At 41.1% G+C, this 26,265-nt stretch overlaps 1 protein-coding gene across 2 annotated transcripts in view; it reads right to left on the bottom strand.

Annotated features, from left to right (window-relative positions):
* NR1H4 (nuclear receptor subfamily 1 group H member 4) overlaps positions 1-23,913 on the bottom strand; it is a 146,652-nt gene extending 122,739 nt beyond the window's left edge. The window contains exon 1 of one of the 2 annotated variants that reach the window (XM_040407166.1): positions 23,806-23,913. The gene's annotated coding sequence lies outside the window, so the exon portion shown is untranslated. The remainder of the gene's footprint in view (positions 1-23,805) is intronic. The other variant, XM_040407184.1, reaches the window with a different exon arrangement.
* Positions 23,914-26,265: the final 2,352 nt, after the last annotated feature.

Raw genomic sequence — 26,265 nt, 5'->3', positions numbered from 1 at the left:
TCTAGCATTGCGGTCTGCACATGCTCAGACCGCAAAAAATGTGAAAAAAAATAAATGCTCGATCCGTTTTTCCAGATGACACCGGAGAGACGGATCCGGAATTTCAATGCATTTGTCATACGGATCTGGATCCTGATCCGCCTGACAAATGCCATCAGTTTGCATGCGTTTTGACGGATCTGGCAGGCAGTTCCGGCGACGGAACTGCCTGCTGGAATCATCTGCCGCAAGTGTGAATGCACCATTAGGGATCAGGCATGTTGACATCAAACACACCAAATTCTATCCTCAAGCATTTGCCATACACATTAGATAAATGACTTTGACAGAATTAAATATTTAATATATATGGGTACCTTTAGAGGTAGATTGCCAAAAGTATTACAAAAAAGTAGGGAAGTACATTGTTCAGGCCTGAAGGTTCAAAGTAGGCAAGCAGGCAGTGCAATCTGATGTGGAGACCAAAGACCAAGCCGGCTTGATTATAGTAAAATAAAGTTTCTTTATTACTGAAAAAATAGTTGGTGCCATAGTGCAAATCAAAGTAGTAGACACAGCTCTGGAGTACTTCACAGACTATGCTTTTCTAAAGAATGTGTCTATTTAGCTTCAGCAGTCTCTTTGATGTCTTTTGTGGAGTCCTGTCTCACTCAGCTGTTGCTCACTCCTTCCCTCCGATCTCCATATATTTTTTTTTACATGTGTAATCAGATACATCAGTGAGCTGGTCCATCCTGGATGGCTTCAAGTGCAATTTCAAAGAGAAAAGCATTTAGCAAATGGGAGGGGGGCAGCTCATAACAAAAGAACTGATATTTGTCTTTGATAAGATATATTACAAGGTTTATTATGGTTGCTTGTACTATTGGGGATTAACTCAGAAATGATACATCAGTTTGCGTTACCATCAAAACAAAATGACTTACTACAGAAAAACGCTTAAGAACTAATTTATTTTTATTACCTTTAAAAACGCGGCTATCCGCCAAAATGCTTAAATCAGGCTGAGCGCAGGAGAGCGGCTATTGTCAGTTTTAAATATTCATCATATAGCCACCCCATCTGTCACACATAAACACTGTTATCCAATATGGTAATATATACAGTATATTTACCATCAGTGTGTTGTATTCTTGGATACTATGCCACACCTGTGAGGTGGGATGGATTATCTCGGTAAAGGAGAAGTGCTCACGAACACAGATTTAGACAGATTTGTGAACAATATTTGAGAGTAATGGGTCTTTTGTGTATGTAGAAAATGTTTCAGATCTTTGAGTTCAGTTCATGCAAAATGGGAGAAAAACCGAAAGTGTTGCGTTTATATTTTTGTTCAGTGTAAGTTAACATATACTTACAGGGGCATATCGCCACGTACAGAAGGCAGGGAGGATAGAGGACTTACCACTCCTCATCAATCACTCGCTTCCCGCCTCTCTGGCTTTGCCCAGTGGACGTGGCTCCATCTATGAAAGCAGCGGCTCTTTGTGGCCGCGCTATGGCCAGTACAGCAACGGAGGCTGCACATCATCATTGCTGCACGCCCGCCATCAAAGGCGTGCAGTGTTCTTCTTGTGTCCACAGTGTTGCTGCACGCCAAGTGTATGGGCGGGCAGCGCTCACTTAACCTTATGTTTTGTTTTTTCTGCTCCTGAGGACATGCCAATATAAATCAAGGTGGCATATAAATGTGTCGAGCAGACGCAGAATCATACAAGGGTTTATGTGGAATTAGTGTAGTGGCAATTGGGAGTTATTGGGGCTTGTGGTTAGGGGTGCTGGAGGCTTTGTGAGCTAGAAACAATAGCACTCACCAAATAAAATATCCCGTAATAGCTCCCCACAATTTATATGCTATCCATGTCATAAGTGGAGAGAGATACATTGTGTGGTGATACATAGTATCCAAGAATACAACACACTGATGGTAATATACAGTCAGGTCCATAAATATTGGGACATCGACACAATTCTAGCATTTTTGGCTCTATACACCACCACAATGGATTTGAATGAAACTAACAAGATGTGCTTTAACTGCAGACTGTCAGCTTTAATTTGAGGGTATTTACATCCAAATCAGGTGAACGGTGTAGGAATTATAACAGTTTGCATATGTGCCTCCCACTTGGTGAGGGACCAAAAGTAATAGGACAGAATAATAATCATAAATCAAACTTTCACTTTTTAATACTTGGTTGCAAATCCTTTGCAGTCATTTACAGCCTGAAGTCTGGAATGCATAGAAATCACCAGACGGGGTTTTGTCCCTGGTGATGCTCTGTCAGGCCTCTACTGCCACTGTCTTCAGTTGCTGCTTGTTCTTGGGGCATTTTCCCTTCAGTTTTGTCTTCAGAAAGTGAAATGCATGCTCAATCGGATTCAGGTCAGATGATTGACTTGGCTATTGCATAACATTCCACTTCTTTCCTTTAGAAAAACTCTTTGGTTGCTTTTGCAGTATGCTTTGGGTCATTGTCCATCTGCACTGTGAAGCGCCGTCCAATGAGTTCTGAAGCATTTGGCTGAATATGAGCAGATAATATTGCCCAAAACACTTCAGAATTTATCCTGCTGCTTTTGTCAGCAGTCACATCATCAATAAATACAAGAGAACCAGTTCCATTGGCAGCCATACATGCCCACACCATGACACTACCACCACCATGCTTCACTGATGAGGTGGTATGCTTTGGATCATGAGCAGTTCCTTTCCTTCTCCATACTCTTCTCTTCCCATCACTCTGGTACAAGTTGATCTTGGTCTCATCTGTCCATAGGATGTTGTTCCAGAACTGTGAAGGCTTTTTTAGATGTCGTTTGGCAAACTGTAATCTGGCCTTCCTGTTTTTGAGGCTCACCAATGGTTTACATCTTGTGGTGAACCCTCTGTATTCCCTCTGGTGAAGTCTTCTCTTGATTGTTGACTTTGACACACATACACCTACCTCTTGGAGAGTGTTCTTGATCTGGTCAACTGTTGTGAAGGGTGTTTTCTTCACCAGGGAAATAATTCTTTGGTCATCCACCACAGTTGTTTTCCATGGTCTTCCGGGTCTTTTGGTGTTGCTGAGCTCACCGGTGCGTTCCTTCTTTTTAAGAATGTTCCAAACAGTTGTTTTGGCCATGCCTAATGTTTTTGCTATCTCTCTGATGGGTTTGTTGTGTTTTTTTTCAGCCTAATGATGGCTTGCTTCACTGATAGTGACAGCTCTTTGGATCTCATCTTGAGAGTTGACAGCAACAGATTCCAAATGCAAATAGCACACTTGAAATGAACTCTGGACCTTTTATCTGCTCATTGTAATTGGGATAATGAGGGAATAACACACACCTGGCCATGGAACAAGCTGAGAAACCAATTGTCCCACTACTTTTGGTCCCTTACCAAGTGCGAGGCACATATGCAAACTGTTGTAATTCCTACACCATTCTCCTGATTTGGATGTAAATACCCTCAAATTAAAGCTGACAGTCTGCAGTTTAAGCACATCTTGTTCGTTTCATTTCCCATCCATTTTGGTGGTGTATAGAGCCAAAAATTTTACAATTGTGTCGATGTCCCAATATTTATGGACCTGACTGTATATCACCATATTGGATAACAGCGTTTATGTGTGACAGAAGGGTGGCTATGTGATGAATATTTAAAACTGGCAATAGCCGCTCTCCTGCTCTCAGCCTGATTTAAGCATTTTGGCGGATAGCCGCGTTTTTAAAGGTAACAAAAATAAAATAGTTCTTAAAGGGAACCTGTCACCAGTTTTATGGTGTCCTAACTAAGGGCAACATAAATAAGTGACTGATTCTCTTAGCAAAATGCTGGGTCACTTTCTTTAATTGACCCAGTCAATCTGCCCACATCTTGTATTGAAAAGCTCCAGCTGATAATGATGAGTCATGAATATTTATGAGCTCCTGACTCTCCCCGCCTACCTGCTGCTGATTGACATTTTTTTTCCATATGAATCAGCAGCAGGTGGGCAGGAGAGTGGCTATAGCTCTGAATTAAATGACATCACGCTGGACTCAAATCAGCTCATTAGCATGCGGCATGCTGCATCTTTGTGTGTATATTATGAGGTAACCATCTGTCACATCAGTAAGTGAATACATCTAAGGTACTTTTTAGTAGTTAATGATTGTATATAATTAGTTAGATTATAATCAAATATCCACATGACAGGTTCCCTTTAAGCATTTTTCTTTTGCTTGTACTACTGATTTATACAAAGTTGTGTGCAACGTTATTGGCCATTAAAAACCCATTTCACTGTCCAAGTATTGATATGGTATGCTTGTTTTCAAGGAATTGCAAAATTAATTAGCAGCATATGAAGAAGATAACAAACCATGAATTATTGATCTTCTTTGTTCATGCCCCTGTAAAAATTATTATTGACAGTGCTATTGGTAAAAGTTAAAGCTGCTCATTGATGTATACATTACTGCCCAGAACATGACTCTTTTGAGAGCTTGAAGAGGTGTGATGACGAGTTGCCAGATGGTCTGGCAGCACTTGAATGGCACTGAGCTGCGCCTAGGCTGCATGACATCACAGGCCTTGTGTAAGCTATGAGGAGGCTGCAGAACTCACTGGACCACTGCAGCCTCTTCAGGCAGCTGATCGTGGGGTAGTCCGGAGTCAGACCCCACCGATCAGATACTAATACCCCGTCTTAACGATAGGCTCATCAGTAAACCACTTGGAAAACCCTTTTAATTCATGGGCCCCGGAATACATACATAATACAAAAATAAGCATAACAAATATGAACTGAGTGGCAGATTAGTACAGAGAAAAAGGGGACCCTGACTGCAATTTTAAATTTATAACTTTGATACTTCTATCTCAGATCATATATGTTTACATAATGTCACATGATCTTTTCCTTAATTGCTGGCTGAAATGGTTGCATGTTGCAGCTCGAATCGTTCTCAGAAGGTGTAAAAAAGGCCCCCATTTTGGACCGGTAGTGAGGGTCTAACATTGTGGAAAGCTAGTAGTCATTCCTCTGGTGATAATGCAGATCTCACTATGCAAGCAACTCAGCATACATTGTGCCATTTGCGCTAGGGACTCGGAGGGACTCCATGACTCCATCTCCACTGAACACTGACGCGATCTGTCAGGGTGATCTGCATCATCTTCGTCATCACCCCCATGCTCCTCTCCTATCGCTTGGGCAGATAAACCACATAGTTCTATATAGAATTCCTGGTTACTGACAAATAAAGTGGACTCCTCAAAGGGCCTGAGCAAACGGCAGGTGTCACATATGAGCTGCCATTGTCTAACGTCAAAGTTACACCTGGGAGTAGTCCTGTCCGTCTGCATAATCAAGAAATCAGTCATGGGTTTCCTCTGCTCATACAGTCGGTCCAACATATAGAGTGTGAAGTTCCAACATGTGGAAACGTTGCATATGAGGTGATGTAGGGGAACACCATTCTGCGGCGACCATGGTTCCTATCTCCAGTTGGGGAGGAGACAGCCAGGATTCGATTTCTCGGTTGTTGATGCTGAGCTGTTCATCTCCAGTGTGGATCCATTTGCCCAGGCTGACCAGGTGCAGAATCACGTGACAACGCCGTGCTTTGCATAGGTGTATGCTGGAGGACCACTCTGACCTGTGCCTACAGTGAAGGCTGAGCACAAGGTGGAGGATGAGGAGGCAGAGGACGACATTGGTGCAGACATCCCATGATTACAACGTGGAGGCGGCATTGCCATCACCTGGCCAAGTTGCTGGTGTGCCTGGGCCGGAACCACATTTTCCCAGTGGGCTGTAAAGGAAATACATAGTTGACCATAGTTACAGCTCCACATGAACTGTACCAGACGCCGGCAGGCTCAAGGACTGGCCCACCTTCTGATTAACATGCAGGGCTGGCACAGCTTTTTAGAGAAGTAATGATGGCTTGGGACTTTCCACATTGGCTGGGCACAAGCCATCACCTCTTTGGAAGGTGCAGAGTCAATAATATAGAAAGGGAGGGACTGTAGTACCAACAACTTGGCCAGGTGCACATTCAGCTTCTGCACCGTTGGATGGGTGCACACATACTGTTGTCTCTTTGCAATTGCCAATTTTTTGACAAAACACGTGATGAGGAGTAAGAGGAGCAGCATCAGGAGTAATAGACGAAGGGAATGAATGACAGCTTCCTTCTGCTGCGGTTGAGAAGCCCTGACTGCTGGAAAAAGCATGCAGGCTGCTGGGAGATGCAGCGGTTGCTGCGTTAGCCTGTACCACTACATTAGTGCCACAGTTTTCCCAGGCCACTTTATACTGATGCTTTATGTGTCGATGCAGGGCCGTGGTGCCAACATTAGCACACTGACTGTGCTTCACCTTCTGCCTACATATCCTGCATACCACCACGCTAACATCCTCCGACAACTTAATAAAAAAATACCACACTGGCGAGTATGGCATTTCACCACCACCACCACTCCGTGCTGACTGCCTGCCGCTGCCTTTATGAACCTGTGCACCGCTACTTGTTTCCTGACAGATAGGCTCCTGAGTAGCAGACGGTCTACCCCAATCGCGTTTGGCTCCAGATCTCCCACTGCTTCCACCCTGCTGGCTCATCGGCACACTGCCACCCTAAAGCTGTCACACAGGCCTGCTACCACCCTCACCCTCTGATGATGATGCCCTGTCTTCACCCAGCTCCTATGTGCGATCGGCTCCACACATCATCATCCACTACTGCCTGTTTGTCACTTATGTCACCCTCACCAGTCTCATGGCCATGTCCCTGACCACTCACAACACATGCTCTCGCCCGACTGTCATCATCGCAGGTTGCACACCTAAGGGAGAACGCAGCTGACCACTCCTTCAAGTCTGTGCTGGCCTGTAGCTGCTGACTGACCTCACTAAGCTCATCCTCGCTGAAAAGCAGAGCAGAGCAGGCAGGATACATTACTTCCAGAGCAGAAGGAGCAGCAAAAGGAAGAGGCAATTTCAGCTGAGGACACAGAGGTTGTTCCTGGGCCTTGCCAAATAAGTGTGGTGTCAGAGGAACCCACTAATTCCTGGCTGTGTATATCTGTTGTCACCTGAGATGATGCTGAAGAGCGAGTCAATCATACTAGTACAGCTGGATTGTTGGTCAAAACACGACCGCTGGATGACTGTGGCAGCTCTGGTCTGTTGCTGCTGCTACTACCACCCCCTTCTTCTTCTGCTACTTGTGCAGGCTACAGCAAAATTTTTGCCACTGCCTGTTCCTTTTGAGGGCCCAGGCAACTGTCTGTTGGTCATAGTGTACAGAAACTGAATCAGTAATGTAACTATGTAACCAAGTATGAATGGCACAGCATGTGTACTAGATAAACATGCCTATATATTAGACAGTCTGTTGACAATGAGTCTGATGCTGAGTAAGTCAATGTATAACTGAAAATATTAATTATTAATGGCGCAGTATGTGAACTAGATAAATGCGCCTATATATTAGACCATCTGTTGAAACTACGTGTGGTGCACTGTAAGTCTATGCATAACAGAACAGATTAAGTATTAATAGCGTAGCAGATGAACTAGATAAACTCGCCTATATATTAGACCACCTGCTGACAATTAATCTGATGCACAGTAAATCTATGTGTAACAGAACAGATTCAGTATTAATGTTGCAGTAGGTGAACTAGGTAAACACCCCTATATATTAGACCGCCTGTTGAGACTAAGCCTGATGTGCAGTAAGTCGATGTATAACAGAACAGATTAAGTATAAATGGTGCAGCAGATGAAGTAGGTAAACGTGCCTATATGTTAGACCACCTGTTGACAATGAGTCTGATGCACAGTAAGTCTATGTATAACAGAACAGATTAAGAATGAATGGAGCAGCACGTGCACAAGATGCATAGGATGATTACACTGAGCCTGCACTGTCCCTGCACTCTCCATATGATCTTCCTATGCTCTCCCTACAGTATCAAAAAACTCCTCCTACAATCTCCCTACACTGTCCCTATCCAATATTCTACAATTAAAAGCTTTCTAAAACACTGTCCCTAGCGCTTGCCACATCTCGCCCTGTGCTTCTTACTTTCACTTTGTAACACATGTAGCTGCCATTTTATGAACAAATGTATTCATTACCATGAAGCACTAGGAAATTCGGATTCGTGGTGAATCCAATTTTTCCTGAAATTTGGATCGAAGTCAATTCTCTTCACTTTGATTTATTCAACACTAGTTATATTGCTAGCATATGCAAAAGCTTCTACAGGGGCTCCCACTGATCTTTAGAATGAAGCTGATGTAGTGCTGGTGTATTCATTTATTTAATTTATTAAATTTTTTATACCAAGTTTTTTCGGTCATGAGGATGCTAACTATGTGTATTTATTTTAAAAGTAACATATGCATAAGAAAGTTTATACATAATAATCACATTTATTACATTTTTTATTGAAGTTTTTTTTTGTTTGTTCATTTGGTATTGTTATTACATTTGGGTTCAGTCACATGTGGATGTGGATTTTCGAATGGCCTCTGCAGATTTTGTGGATGAGATTTCTCAAAATCTGGTCCTCGTTACTGGCACTACATTCATTGTTTTATTGTCCAGCAGAATTAGGCAATTAGGGTATTCATTTCATATGCTTGCAGGATAACAGGCTAAACTGGATGGAGAGATGTCTTTTTTCAGCCTTATAAACTATGTTACTTGGTTACTATGCTGGAACACAGAACACTGAAATGCCTGCCGCAAGTGTGCACTTCCCTAAGATATGGATTTGCCACACACAAATCTGTGGCAACAAATCCATGGTGCACCTGCCAATGCAAGGCGTTAGCATATTTCTAGTGCATTATAATCTGCGCCACTGTGATACAATTTGCTGTTAGGGCAACACTTATATGTCCCAAGTGTACAGCTACACTTAGCATAAACTCTGTGGATTTCTGCAGTAGAATTGCAACATTTACAGCAGCAGCAAAGTGGATGAGATGTTGAAAAAGCTCATCCATATTCTATAGAGTATCAACAGTGAAATCCAGACATACTGTACCTTGCCATGCAGTGCAAATTCCCAGCATGTCATTTTACGAATTTCTGCTAAGGACTTCACCCATTTTAATGCAGAGGTTGAAGTCTGTGGCAAATCTGCAGCATTTCCACAGCAAAATCCGCAGCTTTTACGCTACATGTGGCTGTACTCTTATAACAGGCTACCTCATTGCCAAGGACAACTGACCCATTGGAGTGGAAGGATTCGCTCAGGTGCTCACTATACCACTCACAAATAATGCAAAAATGGCAATAAGGGAATAATTAGGCAAGCACTATACTAGTACTAGGATAATATAATATACCATATGTATTCATACATTAAAGGGGATATCTGATTAATGTAAAAAATGTAAACCATACACTATATAGTACATAAAAATCTATTTCTAACAAAGCTACAACAAGCCCTGTAACTCACATGGATCCAGGGATCTCTAATTGCTCTACTAGATTTATTTTAAGCTGGCAGCTCAGGGTGCTTGTCCTTTAACTGTCACAGCTTATAACAGTGGCTAGTCGGAGGCGGTCACAAATGGCTAGAACAGAACAATTTTTGACCACCTCTGAGATGTTACTGAGGTGGACAAAGAAATATGGAAAAGAACAAACAGAAGGTGGCGCTATACAGATACATTCTATTGAATGACTCTGGCTGTATTACATTTTTAATTACGTGCAGTTTCAAGAATAGTCATATCCAAGTGCTAGTTTAAAAATGTAGAATATTTTACATGGAACAGCCCTTTTGAGGGTAAATAGAATCCACTAAGTATCATAGAAAAGTGTATATACACAATACCACAAAATAACCCACTGACCAGAGAATCACAATGTAACCATGAAAAAGTTACATAGAAATATAAATACATGAGTACAACAACTAATTTGTATATTGTCATATTTTCTCATATTTTGGTAATCAAATCTGTAATTGCAAATTATATCCATAATAGGAAATAAATGTGAAAACCAGTCTTTATCCTGATTGTATCATTCATCTACGGTATATTTTCATGTATATCACCATTTTGGATCTATAGAAGTTCAAAATAGTGATAAACGTGATTAGATGTGCCTGTATGAAATATTACATTGGAACAACCAACAGGGGGCAAACATACCAGGGATATACGCTGAAGTGATTTGTGTTGCCACATTAATTCTATTATTTCATGGTGAGATTGTGATTCACTGGTCAGTGGGTTATTGTGTGGGGTTTATTTGAATTGTAAATGTACTTTTATGATAGTGGTCTGGATTCTGTATATCCTTATTTTAATATTATGGATATAAATATGGTAATGTTATATTAGCCTAGTATAACTGTAGTGCTTGCCTAATTATTCCACTATGTGCTTTTTTGTAGTATGTGTAAGTTCATAACTGGAGTCTATTCTGGGTACCCAGGGTTCATTGAATAGGGATTCCCCAGACTTTTTTGATTGTGAAAATAATAGGGTTAAATGGTCAAGATCAGAGTTTCCTCCAATTATACTGAAAGAGGCAAAGAAAAGGAAACGATAAAGTAGAGCCTCAAAACTGTAAATATACAGTACAGACCAAAAGTTTGGACACACCTTCTCATTCAAAGAATATTCTTTATTTTCATGACTATGAAAATTGTAGATTCACACTGAAGGCATCAAAACTATGAATTAACTCATGTGGAATTATATACATAACAAACAAGTGTGAAACAACTGAAAATATGTCATATTCTAGGTTCTTCAAAGTAGCCACCTTTTGCTTTGATTACTGCTTTGCACACTCTTGGCATTCTCTTGATGAGCTTCAAGAGGTAGTCCCCTAAAATGGTTTTCACTTCACAGGTGTGCCCTGTCAGGTTTAATAAGTGGGATTTCTTGCCTTATAAATGGGGTTGGGACCATCAGTTGCGTTGAGGAGAAGTCAGGTGGATACACAGCTGATAGTCCTACTGAATAGACTGTTAGAATTTGTATTATGGCAAGAAAAAAGCAGCTAAGTAAAGAAAAACGAGTGGCCATCATTACTTTAAGAAATGAAGGTCAGTCAGTCAGCCGAAAAATTGGGAAAACTTTGAAAGTAAGGGCTATTTGACCATGAAGGAGAGTGATGGGGTGCTGCGCCAGATGACCTGGCCTCCATAGTCACCGGACCTGAACCCAATCGAGATGGTTTGGGGTGAGCTGGACCGCAGAGTGAAGGCAAAAGGGCCAACAAGTGCTAAGCATCTCTGGGAACTCAAAGAAAAAGAACAAACTAATGTTCGGTACCAATTAGTTTGTTCTTTTTCTTTGTTATATTTACCACTTTGGATCGGAGCAGCCGTAATCCATTTAGGTACCAAGCAGCAGCTCTGTCTGCCTGAGTGCATATAGAGAAAACTTAATAGCGTTAGCGCAGGCACTACTGTACATTTACATATCTCTGGGAACTCCTTCAAGACTGTTGGAAGACCATTTCAGGGGACTACCTCTTGAAGCTCATCAAGAGAATGACAAGAGTGTGCAAAGCAGTAATCAAAGCAAAAGGTGGCTACTTTGAAGAACCTAGAATATGACATATTTTCAGTTGTTTCACACTTGTTTGTTATGTATATAATTCCACATGTGTTAATTCATAGTTTTGATGCCTTCAGTGTGAATCTACAATTTTCATAGTCATGAAAATAAAGAAAACTCTTTGAATGAGAAGGTGTGTCCAAACTTTTGGTCTGTACTGTATATATATATATATATATATATATATATATATATATATATAAATACTAGCAGAAGGACTTGGCTTCACACGGGTATATTTCATCTATTCATCTATTTAATTTAATGTTTGTGTGTGTCTTATCACCAGTATCCCCTATAACAGTGACATCTACAGTACCGTGCTCCTTTAACAGTGACCTCCACAGCAGTCTGCCCCCTTAACAGTAGCATCCACAGAGCTCTCCACTTTCACAGTGACCTCCACAGAGCCCGTCCCTTTATTAGTGATTTCCACAGTACCTCGTCTCGTTAAGGCCTCATGCACACGGCCGTGTTCCGCGGCCAAGAGCGGTCTGTGGTAACCCGGCCGGGATTCCTGCTGACAGCAGGAGCACACGGCATCATTGGTTGCTATGACGCCGTGCGCTTCATGCCGCCGCTGCTGTACAGTGATACACTGGTATGATCTATACCAGTGTATCACTGTACAGCAGCGGTGGCATGAAGCGCACGGCGTCATAGCAACCAATGACGTTGTGTGCTCCTGCTGTCAGCAGGAATCCCGGCCGGGTTACCACGGACCGCTCTTGGCCGCGGAACACGGCTGCGTGCATGAGGCCTTACAGTGATTTCCACAATGACCCGTCCCCTTAACAGTGACCTCCACAGAGCTCCGTTCCCTTAAAATGTGAACTCCACAACACCACGCCCCTTAACAGTGACCTCTATAGCACCCCGCTCCTTAACACTGACCTACATAGCGGACCGTCCCCTTTATCTGTGACCTCCACCAAAGTCTGCCCCTTTAACAGTGACCTCCACAGCACCCGCCCCTTTAACAGTGACCTCCACAGCATCCCGTCCCCTTAACAGTGACCTCCACAGCAGCCTGCCCCTTTAACAGTGACCTCCACACCATTTCGCCCTCTTAACAGTGACCTCCACAGCAGCCCACCACTTTAACAGTGACCTCCACAGCGGCCACCCATTTATTAGTGAGCTCTACAGTACCCCATCTCCTTAACAGTGATTTCCACAATACCCCGTCCCCTTAACAGTGGCATCTACAGCAATCTGCCCCTAACACTGACCTCCATATCGGACCGTCCCCTTAACTGTGACCTCCACAGCAGCCTGCCCCTAGGGTGGCCAGAGGTCCGGTTTGAGGCTGGACAGTCTGGTTCTCAGACTCCCTGTCCTCTGTCCGGTGCAGGGCCTGGATGGACACAGGGATGTCCTTTTGAACAGCTCACTCTTAGACAGCAGCACTGTCCTATCTGAGTGTGAGCTCCAGGGAGAAAGTCACCCTCCCTCCCACCCCTGCAGCTGACAGAAGTTGATTTTTACCTTAATTTTTTTAATACCCACTGCAGAGTGGGATGGGGCATGGCCTAACTGGATTGGGGACGTGGCTTAGCGGGACCTGGGGGAAGGGGGTTAGGTCTGTCTTTTGAGGGTGGCCTGAATGGCCACCCTACCTGCCCCCTTAACTGTCACCTCCACAGCACTCCGCTCCCTTAGCAGTGTCATCCACAGCGCCCTGCTGCTTTAAAGCTGACCTACAGCAGTGAAGAAAAATGGCTGGGTTGTTATGGAAACCTGGTGTAAAACTGCGTGAATGTAGAGACTAAGGGCCTGCAAGCTTCTATTGGCTGATAAGGCTCATGTGACCAGGCTTCTGTTGGCTAATGCAGTTGTTGTGAATAGTGTTGAGCTCGAATATTCGAAAAGCAAATTTTTATTGTGAATATCGGCACTTCGAGAATTCGCGAATATTTAGAATATAGTGCTATATATTCGTAATGACGAATATTCTTTTCTTTTTTTTTTTTTAACACAGTACACATCAGGTGATCATCCCTCCCTTCTTCTAACTTGTGGGCCAATGAGAAGGCTTTGTCACAGCTTAGCAACATCCCTAGCAACCAATAGAAAAGTTGCCTACCCCTTAGTATATAAGAACCTCCCCTTAGTATATAAGAACCTAAAGTTTATTGCAGTTATGAAAGAGACAGCAGTGTCATTGCTGTGCTCTGTGCTTTGTTGTATTACATTAGACAGTTAACTTATATACACTGCTCAAAAAAATAAAGGGAACACTTAAACAACACAATGTAACTCCAAGTCAATCACACTTCTGTGAAATCAAACTGTCCACTTAGGAAGCAACACTGAGTGACAATCAATTTCACATGCTGTTGTGCAAATGGGATAGACAACAGGTGGAAATTATAGGCAATTAGCAAGACACCCCCAATAAAGGAGTGGTTCTGCAGGTGGTGACCTGACCACTTCTCAGTTCCTATGCTTCCTGGCTGATGTTTTGGTCACTTTTGAATGCTGCCGGTGCTTTCACTCTAGTGGTAGCATGAGACGGAGTCTACAACCCACACAAGTGGGTCAGGTAGTGCAGCTTATCCACGATGGCACATCAATGCGAGCTGTGGCAAGAAGGTTTGCTGTGTCTGTCAGCGTAGTGTCCAGAGCATGGAGGCGCTACCAGGAGACAGGCCAGTACATCAGGAGACATGGAGGAGGCCATGAGGAGGGCAACAACCCAGCAGCAGGACCGCTACCTCCTCCTTTGTGCAAGGAGGAACAGGAGGAGCACTGCCAGAGCCCTGCAAAATGACCTCCAGCAGGCCACAAATGTGCATGTGTCTGCTCAAACGGTCAGAAACAGACTCCATGAGGGTGATATGAGGGCCCGACGTCCACAGGTGGGGGTTGTGCTTACAGCCCAACACCGTGCAGGACGTTTGGCATTTGCCAGAAAACACCAAGATTGGCAAATTCGCCACTGGCGCCCTGTGCTCTTCACAGATGAAAGCAGGTTCACACTGAGCACATGTGACAGACGTGACAGAGTCTGGAGACGCCGTGGAGAACGTTCTGCTGGCCCTGGGTTCCTCCTAATGCAAGACAATGCTAGACCTCATGTGGCTGGAGTGTGTCAGCAGTTCCTGGAAGACGAAGGCATTGATGCTATGGACTGGCCCGCCCGTTCCCCAGACCTGAATCCAATTGAGCACATCTGGGAAATCACATCTCGCTCTATCCACCAACAGACTGTCCAGGAGTTGGCAGATGCTTTAGTCCAGGTCTGGGAGGAGATCCCTCAGGAGACCGTCCACCACCTCATCAGGAGCATGCACAGGCGTTGTAGGGAGATCATACAGGCACGTGGAGGCCACACACACTACTGAGCCTCATTTTGACTTGTTTTAAGGACATTACATCAAAGTTGGATCAGCCTGTAGTGTGTTTTTCCACTTTAATTTTGAGGGTGACTCCAAATCCAGACCTCCATGGGTTAAACAATTTGATTTCCATTTTTTTTTGTGTGATTTTGTTGTCAGCACATTCAACTATGTAAAGAACAAAGTATTTCAGAAGAATATTTAATTAATTCAGATCTAGGATGTGTTATTTTTGTGTTCCCTTTATTTTTTTGAGCAGTGTATATAATTCAGTTAGTTAGAGGGAGATAGTCAGTGTAGGTTAGATTGATCTATAGTGTAGCTGATTCCAGTGCAGGATGTTAGGCAGTGTAATAGGTTCTGATGTCCATACATACATGCTACAGACATACTGCTGTGATGTCACAAGTTGCACGTATTGCGAAAAAATATGCGCATCATTAATTGACGAAAATTTGGTATATTGGAGCACTCTATCTGCATATAAAGCTATTCTAATGTTCTGCCGTGCCAACCATTTTCTCCAGTCTCAGGAAACTTATACCAGCTTGAAAAATGTAGCATAAGTGACCCACGCCAGTATTTTGCGCGCATTACGCAAATATTACAATGCTGATTCTCGCAATCAACAATATAATCTCGAATTCGCGAATATATGACGAATATTCTACAAAATATTTGCGAAATATCGCAAATTCTAATATTGCCCCTGCCACTCATCACTAGTTGGGAATATCTCAGAAACGGTATGTCCTAGAGAGGTAAGACTTAAAACCTTCCTGGACACCTGATGTACCTGTGTACCAAATGTTGTGATTGTAAATGCAACAGTGCGGATTCCTGTAGTGGACATACATACACAAACACATAAATACATAATATTTATATATACAGTACAGACCAAAAGTTTGGACACACCTTCTCATTCAAAGAGTTTTCTTTATTTTCATGACTATGAAAATTGAAAATTCACACTGAAGGCATCAAAACTAAGAATTAACACATGTGGCATTATATACATAACAAACAAGGGTGAAACAACTAAAAATATGTCATATTCTAGGTTCTTCAAAGTAGCCACCTTTTGCTTTGATTACTGCTTTGCACACTCTTGGCATTCTCTTGATGAGCTTCAAGAGGTAGTTCCCTGAAATGGTTTTCACTTCACAGGTGTGCCCTGTCAGGTTTAATAAGTGGGATTTCTTGCCTTATAAATGGGGTTGGGACCATCAGTTGCGTTGAGGAGAAGTCAGGTGGATACACAGCTGATAGTCCTACTGAATAGACTGTTAGAATTTGTATTATGGCAGGAAAAAGCAGCTAAGTAAAGAAAAACGAGTGGCCATCATTACTTTAAGAAATGAAGGTCAGTCAGTCAGTCGAAAAATTGGGAAAACTTTGAAAGTAAGGGCTATTTGGCCATGAAGGAGAGTGATGGGGTGCTGCGCCAGATGACCTGGCCTCCATAGTCACCGGACCTGAACCCAATCGAGATGGTTTGGGGTGAGCTGGACCGCAGAGTGAAGGCAAAAGGGCCAACAAGTGCTAAGCATCTCTGGGAGCTCCTTCAAGACTGTTGGAAGACCATTTCAGGTGACTACCTCTTGAAGCTCATCAAGAGAATGCCAAGAGTGTGCAAAGCAGTAATCAAAGTAAAAGGTGGCTACTTTGAAGAACCTAGAATATGACATATTTTCAGTTGTTTCACACTTGTTTGTTATGTATATAATTCCACATGTGTTAATTCATAGTTTTGAAGCCTTCATAGTCATGAAAATAAAGAAAACTCTTTGAATGAGAAGGTGTGTCCAAACTTTTGGTCTGTACTGTATATATTTGTGTGTATAAATATATATATATATATATATGTGTGTGTGTATATATATATATATATCATCATAGAATATTAGCCACATAGTGAATTATCACAGTTTATGTTTGTAAGGGATTACAGTGAGTGATAAGATTAACTTTTTTTTGTTTACAAGATCTACATAAATCTAGATCTATTTATTTTGGTGACAGTATTCCTATGAAAACTTGGCCTTTCCCACACAGGAAGTTGCCAATAATATTAACCCCTTCAGGACCTGCCATTTTTTGCATATCAGACATGTGTCACTTTATGTGTTGATAAGTTTAAAACACTTTTACTTATCAAAGCCATTCTGAGTTTGTATTCTCGTCACATATTTCACTTCATGACAGTGGTAAATTTGAGTCAAAATATTTCATTTTTATTTATAAAAAAAATACCAAATTTATCAAATATTTGGAAAAATTCACAATTTTCAAAATTTCAATTTCTCTGCTTTTAAAACAGATAGTGATACCTCCTAAAATAGTTATTACTTTACATTTCCCATATGTCTACTTCATGTCTGAATAATTTTTTTAATGACATTTTCTTTTTTTGTGACGTTAGAAGGCTTAGAAGTTTAGAAGCAAATCTTAAAATTTTTAAGAAAATTTCCAAAACCCCATTTTTAAGGACCAGTTCAGGTCTGAAGTTACTTTGTGGGGCTTACATAATAGAAACCACCCATAAAAGGCCCCATTTTAGAAACTACACCCCTCAAGGTATTCAAAACCGATTTTACAAACTTTGTTAACCCTTTAGGTGTTCCACAAGAATTAAAGGAAAATGGAGATAAAAATTCAGAATTTCACTTTCATTTTAATAAATTTTTTCCAGTAACAAAGCAAGGGTGAACAGCCAAACAAAACTCAATATTTATTACCCTGATTCCGTAGTTTACAGAAACACCCCATATGTGGTTGCAAACTGCTGTATGGGCACACGACAGGGCGCAGAAGGAATGGAATGCCATATGGTTTTTGGAAGGCAGATTTCACTGGGATAATTTTAAGTTGCCATGTCACATTTGAAGGTGCACCCCTAGAGTAGAAACTCCACAAAAGTGACCCCATTTTGGAAACTACGGGAAGAGGTGGCAGTTTTATTGGTACTATTTTAGGGTACATATGATTTTTGGTTGCTCTATATTACACTTTTTGTGAGCTAAGGTAACAAAAAATAACAGTTTCGGCACTATATATATTTTTTGTTTATTACAATGTTCATCTGACAGGTTAGATCATGTGCTATTCTTATAGAGCAGGTTGTTACGGATGCGACAATGTTTGTTTCAGTTTTACATAATAAAGCATTTTTGAAACAAAATATTTTTTTAGTGTCTCCATATTCTCAAAGCCAGTTTTTTTTTTTGGGCGACTGTCTTATGTAGGGGCTCATTTTCTTCTGTATAGGATGGCGGTTAGATTGGTACTATTTTAGGGTGCATATAACTTTTTGATCGCTTGGTATTACACTTTTTGTGATATAAGGTGATAAAAAAATGGCCTTTTTGACACACTTTTTATATATTTATTTTTTACGGTGTTCACCTGAGGGGTTAGGTCATGTGATATTTTTATACAACAGGTTCTTAAGGACGCGGAGATACCTACCGTAATATGCATACTTTTTAAATTTATTTAAGTTTTACACAATAACAGCATTTTTGAAACAAAAAAATCAAGTTTTAGTGTCTCCATATTCTGAGAGCCATAGTTTTTATTTTTTTTGGGCTATTGTCCTAGGCAAGGTCTCATTTTTTGCGGGATGAGATGATGGTTCGATTGGCACTATTTTAGGGTGCATATGACTTTTTGATCGCTTGGTATTACACTTTTTGTGATATAAGGTAACAAACACATTTTTTTTTTACGGTGTTCACCTGAGGGGTTAGGTCATGTGATATTTTTATACAGCAGGTTGTTACAGATGTGGCAATACCTAATATGTTTATTTTTGTTATTTATTAAAGTTTTAAGCAATAAATGCATTTTTTAAACCAAAAATATCATGTTGTAGTGTCTCCATATTCTGAGTGCCATAGCTTTTCAATTTTTTGGGCGATTGTCTTAGGTAGGGTCTCATTTTTTGCGGGATGAGATTACGGTTGGATTGGTACTATTTTGGGGTGCGTATGACTTTTTGATCGCTTAGTATTACACTTTTAGTAATGTAAGGTGACAAAAAAATTGCATTTTTTACACGGTTTTTTATTTTAAAAAATTTAAAGTGTTCATCTGAGGGGTTAGATCATGTGATATTTTAATAGACCTGGTTGTTATGGACACGGCGATACCTAATATGTCTACTTTTTTATTTATTTTTCACTTTTAACACAATAAAAGCATTTTTGAAACAAAAAAAAAATCATGTATTAGTGTCTCCATATTCTGAGAGCCATAGTTTTATATAGAGGCCCATTTTTTTGCAGGATGAGGTAATGGTTTGATTGGTACTATTTTGGGGGGCATACGCTTTTTTGATCTCTTGGTGCTGCACTTTTTATGATGTAAGGTGACAAAAAAATGATTATTGTATTGATTATTTTTTCTACGGCGTTCAGGTAAGGGGGTGTATCATGTGATATTTTTATTTTATTTTTTTGCAATTTTATCTGTTTTATTTGGGGAAATTATTATATATATTTTTACTTGAAACTTGGATTTTTTTTTATGAAAAACACTTTTTTTTTTACTTTTTTTTAAAACTTTTTATTTTTGTCCGACTATGGGACTTCAACTTCAGGGGTCTGATCCCCTCTGCAATGCATTACAATACAACCTGTATTGTAATGCATTGGCTGTCAGCTTTTATGCTGACAGCCTGCCTGTGAGAACCAGCCTAATGTGGGAATCCTTTGCACTTTTATCTTCAGTTCTCTGCAATCTCCAGGAATACAGTGTGTCAAGGTCAAATTTGAGTTCCTTGGTTACCTTAGTTGTGTTATTTTTCTTTTATGTAAATTTATGTCTGCTTATAGGTAGATTAAAGGCATAAATTGTGCCAAAATTTATAAATTCCCCCCATAATGTTTATAAGTGGTTCTAATGAATTGGTGCACAAGTATAGTTTTAATGTGTCATCTATTGAACGCCAAAGTCTGAAATCTTACATCTTTAAGATACTGAATGAAGAAACAAATCATGGAGAAATATAGTATATAGACACTCTTCTTGGCAGGAAAACATGTTGAACATGTGTGGGAGGAAAATGATGACAAGAAAAATCTATTGATTACACAAGAATTTGCATGAGGAATTTGGAATGGTTGAGTACTAAGAGGATACGGTGCATTTGTAATCCATCAGCATGTAGAATTAAAGTGCCATTGTTGGATCTTTTCCTATTTGTCTCTACCATAAATAATTTTATTTGTTGGCCTTCAACTATTTGATATGAAGACACTTCCAAGTGTTTAGAGAAAATCAAATGAAGGCTGAAAGTGGTTAGTCAGGCACATTAGATATTTGTCCATTGATACCTCCAATTTCAACAATATTAAGTTTGGGTCAACATAATGGTGTCACACAACCTCTCCCACCAAGGGAGTAAGGCTCAGGTAGGTTGGATATTACCCAACCAGTCCTTTATTTCCTTGGAAAACAAGCGCCCACATATGTGATTCTGCTTATCTCTACCCTATAGAAAAAAAACATGCATTTGTCCGAGGAATGCAGGAAAAACAATGGCCCACATTTACTAATCAAAAAGTTTCAATTTGTGAAAAATGTGTGACTTTTTTTGCGAAATTTGAAAATTTGGCCAAAGTTTATTACGGGAAGGAGTGACCTACAACTTTTAGACGGATGTACTAATAGTGAAAATTTTGTCACAGCTCTTCACATGCAGAAATTCATCAAGCTCCTGCATCTCGTCCTTCACCTATACCCTCAGAGATACATATGGTATGTAATGCTCGCACAATTTCCTTCTCCACTGTCTAGAGAGAGACAGAGCTATATATTTTTATAATTTTAGTAGGGATGAATGAATCAAAGGTGGCTGGACCACTTCACCTGCTTTTCTATAAGATTAATATGCCAGAAATGAGAGGAGGAAGGGAGCAGGGAAGGTACTGAACATCTTAGTCCTTCTGTAAGGCTAAGTCTACACAACGACATTTGTAGTGCGAAAATAAGTCGCTCGACAGATAGGGCACAACTACACTGCAACATTTGTCGTGCAACATTTTGTTGCACCAATGTCGCGCAACAATTTTTATAATGGCAGTCTATGGTGTCGCACTGCAACATGCTGCGACGTGACAGTCGCAGAAAAATCCATCTCGAATGGATTTTCTGCGACTGTTGCGTCGCAGTCGATGCATGTTGCATGTTGCAGTGCGACACCATAGACTGCCATTATAAAAATTGTCGCGCGAAATTGGTGCAACAAAATGTCGCGCGACAAATGTCGTCGTGTAGACCTAGCCTGAATGCAGGAGAAGGTGGACCAGAAGGATAAGCAAAATATAATGTACAAAAAAAAGACCAATATTTTTATTGCTTGTATATTACAAAATTGCTTCATTTGAAATGCTTAGTAATACTTGTAGTGAAATTACCCCTTTAAGAGGTACGCACCTTTCAATAAATTTGGCAAGATTCACTGCAACAATCAATTATTTGACTGTATGAAACACCAATCTTAATAAATCTGACCCAATGTATCAGACAGAAGTAAGGCTTCTCTATTCGAGAATAATAGGATTGGGAATTTCTATGAAATGAGCTGAGAATCTTTTTTCTATAACCCAGCCCTAGTAAACTAGCTAGCATAGAATTGTAAGGGAGAGTTGAAGGTCAGCATTGTACAGTACATGTAGACACACACGCGAACACAGAGCAGCAGCTACACTCCCAGCTAAATTCACTGCTACAACAATCAGGACAAAGATAACCTCAAACAGTAATGTGTACAAAAATTCTTAAAAATTGCATCAAGCCATGTTTATCTAGAGTCAATTTAGGAATAACTATTGTTTCAGGACACCATACCAAACTACACACAGCACAGTATAGAAGAAGCCTTCAGCCTGAGCCAAACAACAACTTTGATTGCCATACCATGACAGGGGACAGCCAGGCTGGCAGCACGGCGGCTCAGTGTTTAACGCTGGTGCCTTGCAGTGATGGGATCCTAGGTTTGACTCCAAACAAGGACAACATCTGCATGGAGTTTTCTATGTTCTTCTCACACTCCAAAGACATGCTGATGACAGCATGATGATAATGTCTGTAAAGCGCTACAGAATATGTCAGCGATATATGAGAAAACAAAAATCTGCATTACATACAGCAATCTGGTAGCATTTAATAGGCTCATATTGATATCAATGTGTTGCATCTGCATATTTTGCAGTGGGTTTGTGATCCGCATTTTGGGGACAAGTATAGAGCATGTTCTACCTTTTTTCGAAATTGACATATGGATGCAGAAAGGACACAGATCAGCCGAGTGCCTTCCACATCCATATGTCCTTTCTACAATAAGATATAATATGTCTGCAAAATGCAGATCACAGACCCATTGTCAATGGGTCCACCCAAAAATGTGGACCGCACATGGACAGTATCCATTTTATGCGGATCTGTGATTTGCTGACTGCAAAACGGACACGGTTGTGTGCATAAGGCATAACTTAAAGATTCGACCACAGATTTGACATTATTAGGTTAAGTCAACATGAGTTGTATATGCTGCAGATCTGCCAAATCTTCAGCGTTGTACAGCACCAGCAAAAATCACAACCACACATTGTGAAAAAAAATCCACAGCATAAATTGACCTGCAGTGCTTATTTTAAATTTGGGTGATGGCGATTTATGCTGCATATTTCCATTACAGATTTTACTCTGTGCAACGCAAAGGCCAGAATCTGAAGAACATTTTGCCTTAGATTAAGGGCTCAATTCCAATTTTGCGGAACGGGTGCGGAGCCATTGATTTCAAGTGGCTGCAAAAGATGCGACAGCACACCATGTGTTGTCTGCATCCGATGTTCTGTCCCGTGGCCCCACAAAAAATGCAATCGCGGACAAGAATAGGCATTTCTATAATGGGCCGCCAGTTCCGTTCCGCAACTTGAGGAACGCACGTGGGCGACATCCGAGTGTTGCGGATACGCAATTTGCAGAACGCAAAACACAGCACGGCCGTGTGAATGCGCCCTTGCTCTTGGTTTTCCTGTGGAAATTCTACCTCGTGTGGCCATGACCCTGAAAGTGCAATCTGCCATCATTAGGCATAATAATAAGTAATTGGTGCTTCATTCAGTGTCACCATCATAGAGATGGTAAATAGTAACAATAGTGCCAATAATGCCAGGTATAAAAACAACTTTGGCATAGACCAGAAATGAGAATAGAGGTAGGCTAGTTTCACACATGTGGCACAGGAATCCAGCAGGCTAAATTCCGGCAGAGAACACCCTACCAGAGTTCTCTGGATCCACATGCTCGCTAGACCACATTGACTATCATAGGAACCAGCGGGGATCTGGCCACTCCATCGGCATAAATGCTACAATTCGGCCAGGCAAAAATTGCTGCTTGCACCGTTTTTTGTCCAGCCAAATCCCGGCATTTATAACGGGGAGCAGCTGGATCCCCACTAGTGCCCATTATACTCAGTGAGGTCCAGAGACCATGACGCACTATCCAGCTATGCTGGATCCAGAGAATTCTGGTAGGCTGGAAATGTGCTGGAACAGCCTGCTGGATTGCTGTGCCTCATGTGTCAAAGTAGCCTAAGTTGGTATGCCAAACTGACACTGATCTATCAGCAACAGTAGCAGCGGTCAAAAGTATAAATTATTAATACAAAACATTGGCCACAATTAAGCAGTAAAAGCAAATCCAATAAATATCAATGATTCTAGCAAATGAAAATCTGAAACCTCTGAAACAATTGGATTAGTTATTGTTAGGTGACATGGTATCTATATTTTACTATAAAATGAGGGGGGGGGGGGATCTACTACATCAAGAAGCAGTAAACCCAAATAGGCAACTTTACTTACCTAAATTGCCTTTTCAACACAGGAGTATGACTTGGTTGCCGTCATAAATGCTTTTTGCCTCTGAAGTTCAGAAATCTAGATGTAGAAATGAGTCTGTCTCTCTGACAGAGTCGCACAACTGTTTGTTTCCAGCAGATACATGGATTACTCATTAACTAGTGACTTTACTTGTATAAACAGATTTGGAATTCTCCGAAAGAATATAGTGCAGGGCTAGAAGCCAAAGTGGAGATAAAAAAGACAATGGGGGTCATTTACTATAACTTTAAGCTCATTTTCTGGTGTAGAAAAGTCACAAATTCTGACGCAAGTGCTAATTTGCAACAAAATTTACGTCTTTTTAGTTTTTTTCCGACACCCTTGCCAGGGGTGTGGTTGGTAGGAGGCGGGCCACAGACGGGAGCTCCATGGCACGACTCATTTAAAAACGTGTGCCAGAAATCTGACGCACATTACACCAGACATATACTCCAGCTCTTGGCTAGTGTACAGTTGTGGCCAAAAGTTTTGAGAATGACACAAATATTAGTTTTCACAAAGTTTGCTGCTAAACTGCTTTTAGATCTTTGTTTCAGTTGTTTCTGTCATGTAGTCAAATATAATTACACGCACTTCATACGTTTCAAAGGCTTTTATCGACAATTACATGACATTTATGCAAAGAGTCAGTATTTGCAGTGTTGGCCCTTCTTTTTCAGGACCTCTGCAATTCGACTGGGCATACTCTCAATCAACTTCTGGGCCAATTCCTGACTGATAGCAACCCATTCTTTCATAATCACTTCTTGGAGTTTGTCAGAATTAGTGGGTTTTTGTTTGTCCACCCGCCTCTTGAGGATTGACCACAAGTTCTTAATGGGATTAAGATCTGGGGAGTTTCCAGCCCATGGACCCAAAATGTCAATGTTTTGGTCCCCGAGCCACTTAGTTGTCACTTTTGCCTTATGGCACGGTGCTCCATCGTGCAGGAAAATGCATTGTTCTTCACCAAACTGTTGTTGGATTGTTGGAAGAAGTTGCTGAGGGTGTTTTGGTACCATTCTTTATTAATGGCTGTGTTTTTGGGCAAAATTGTGAGTGAGCCCACTCCCTTGGATGAGAAGCAACCCCACACATGAATGGTCTCAGGATGCTTTACTGTTGGCATGACACAGGACTGATGGTAGCGCTCAACTTTTCTTCTCCGGACAAGCCTTTTTCCAGATGCCCCAAACAATCGGAAAGAGGCTTTATCAGAGAATATGACTTTGCCCCAGTCCTCAGCAGTCCATTCACCAAACTTTCTGCAGAAGATCAATCTGTCCCTGATTTTTTTGGAGAGAAATGGCTTCTTTGCTGCCCTTCTTGACACCAGGCCATCTTCCAAAAGTCTTCGCCTCACTGTGCGTGCAGATGCGCTCACACCTGCCTGCTGCCATTCCTGAGCAAGCTCTGCACTGGTGGCACTCCAATCCCGCAGCTGAATCCTCTTTAGGAGATAATCCTGGCACTTGCTGGACTTTCTTGGATGCCCTGAAGCCTTCTTAACAAGAATTGAACCTCTTTCCTTGAAGTTCTTGATGATTCTATAAATTGTTGATTGAGGTGCAATCTTAGTAGCCACAATATCCTTGCCTGTGAAACCATTTTTATGCAACGCAATGATGGCTGAACGCGTTTCTTTGCAGGTCACCATGGTTAACAATGGAAGAACAATGATTTCAAGCATCACCCTCCTTTTAACATGTCAAGTCTGCCATTTTAACCCAATCAGCCTGACATAATGATCTCCAGCCTTGTGCTCGTCAACATTCTCACCTGAGATAACAAGACGATTACTGAAATGATCTCAGCAGGTCCTTTAATGACAGCAATGAAATGCAGTGGAAAGTTTTTTTGGGGATTAAGTTAATTTTCATGGCAAAGAAGGACTATGCAATTCATCTGATCACTCTTCATAACATTCTGGAGTATATGCAAATTGCTATTATAAAAACTTAAGCAGCAACTTTTCCAATTTCAAATATTTATGTAATTCTCAAAACTTTTGGCCACGACTGTAGATTTCTGTTCTGGGCAGAGAGCAGAAGATGTGACAAATTCATTAAGAGGAGGGCGTCTTTAAATAAATTGGTTGGATCTTTTTCCAGCAGGGTTTTTACGAAGGCTGGCGTCTTCAGTAAATGATCCTCAATCTGTATCCTGGACATTTCTTTTATTACTACAAGTAGGCATTTAACATGGAGGGTACTCCCACATGGGACAGATACACTGTGGATTTGCCATTGCAGACATGCGTGTGATAAATCTGAACTGTATTACAGTACCAGCAAACGTGGATGAGGTTTTAGCAAATCTCTCCCACATGTCAAATATTTTTGACCACTTTGTTTAATTTGGTTATCTTTATCTATTTGTGTGAAAATCTTATGTTCGTTTAGGTCAACTTTATGTAGAAATATAGAAAATGATGAAGGGTCC

The sequence above is a fragment of the Bufo bufo genome, chromosome 1 (assembly GCF_905171765.1).
Source record: "Bufo bufo chromosome 1, aBufBuf1.1, whole genome shotgun sequence".
Lineage (NCBI taxonomy): Eukaryota > Metazoa > Chordata > Amphibia > Anura > Bufonidae > Bufo > Bufo bufo.
This window is presented reverse-complemented; position numbering and strand designations above follow the sequence as displayed.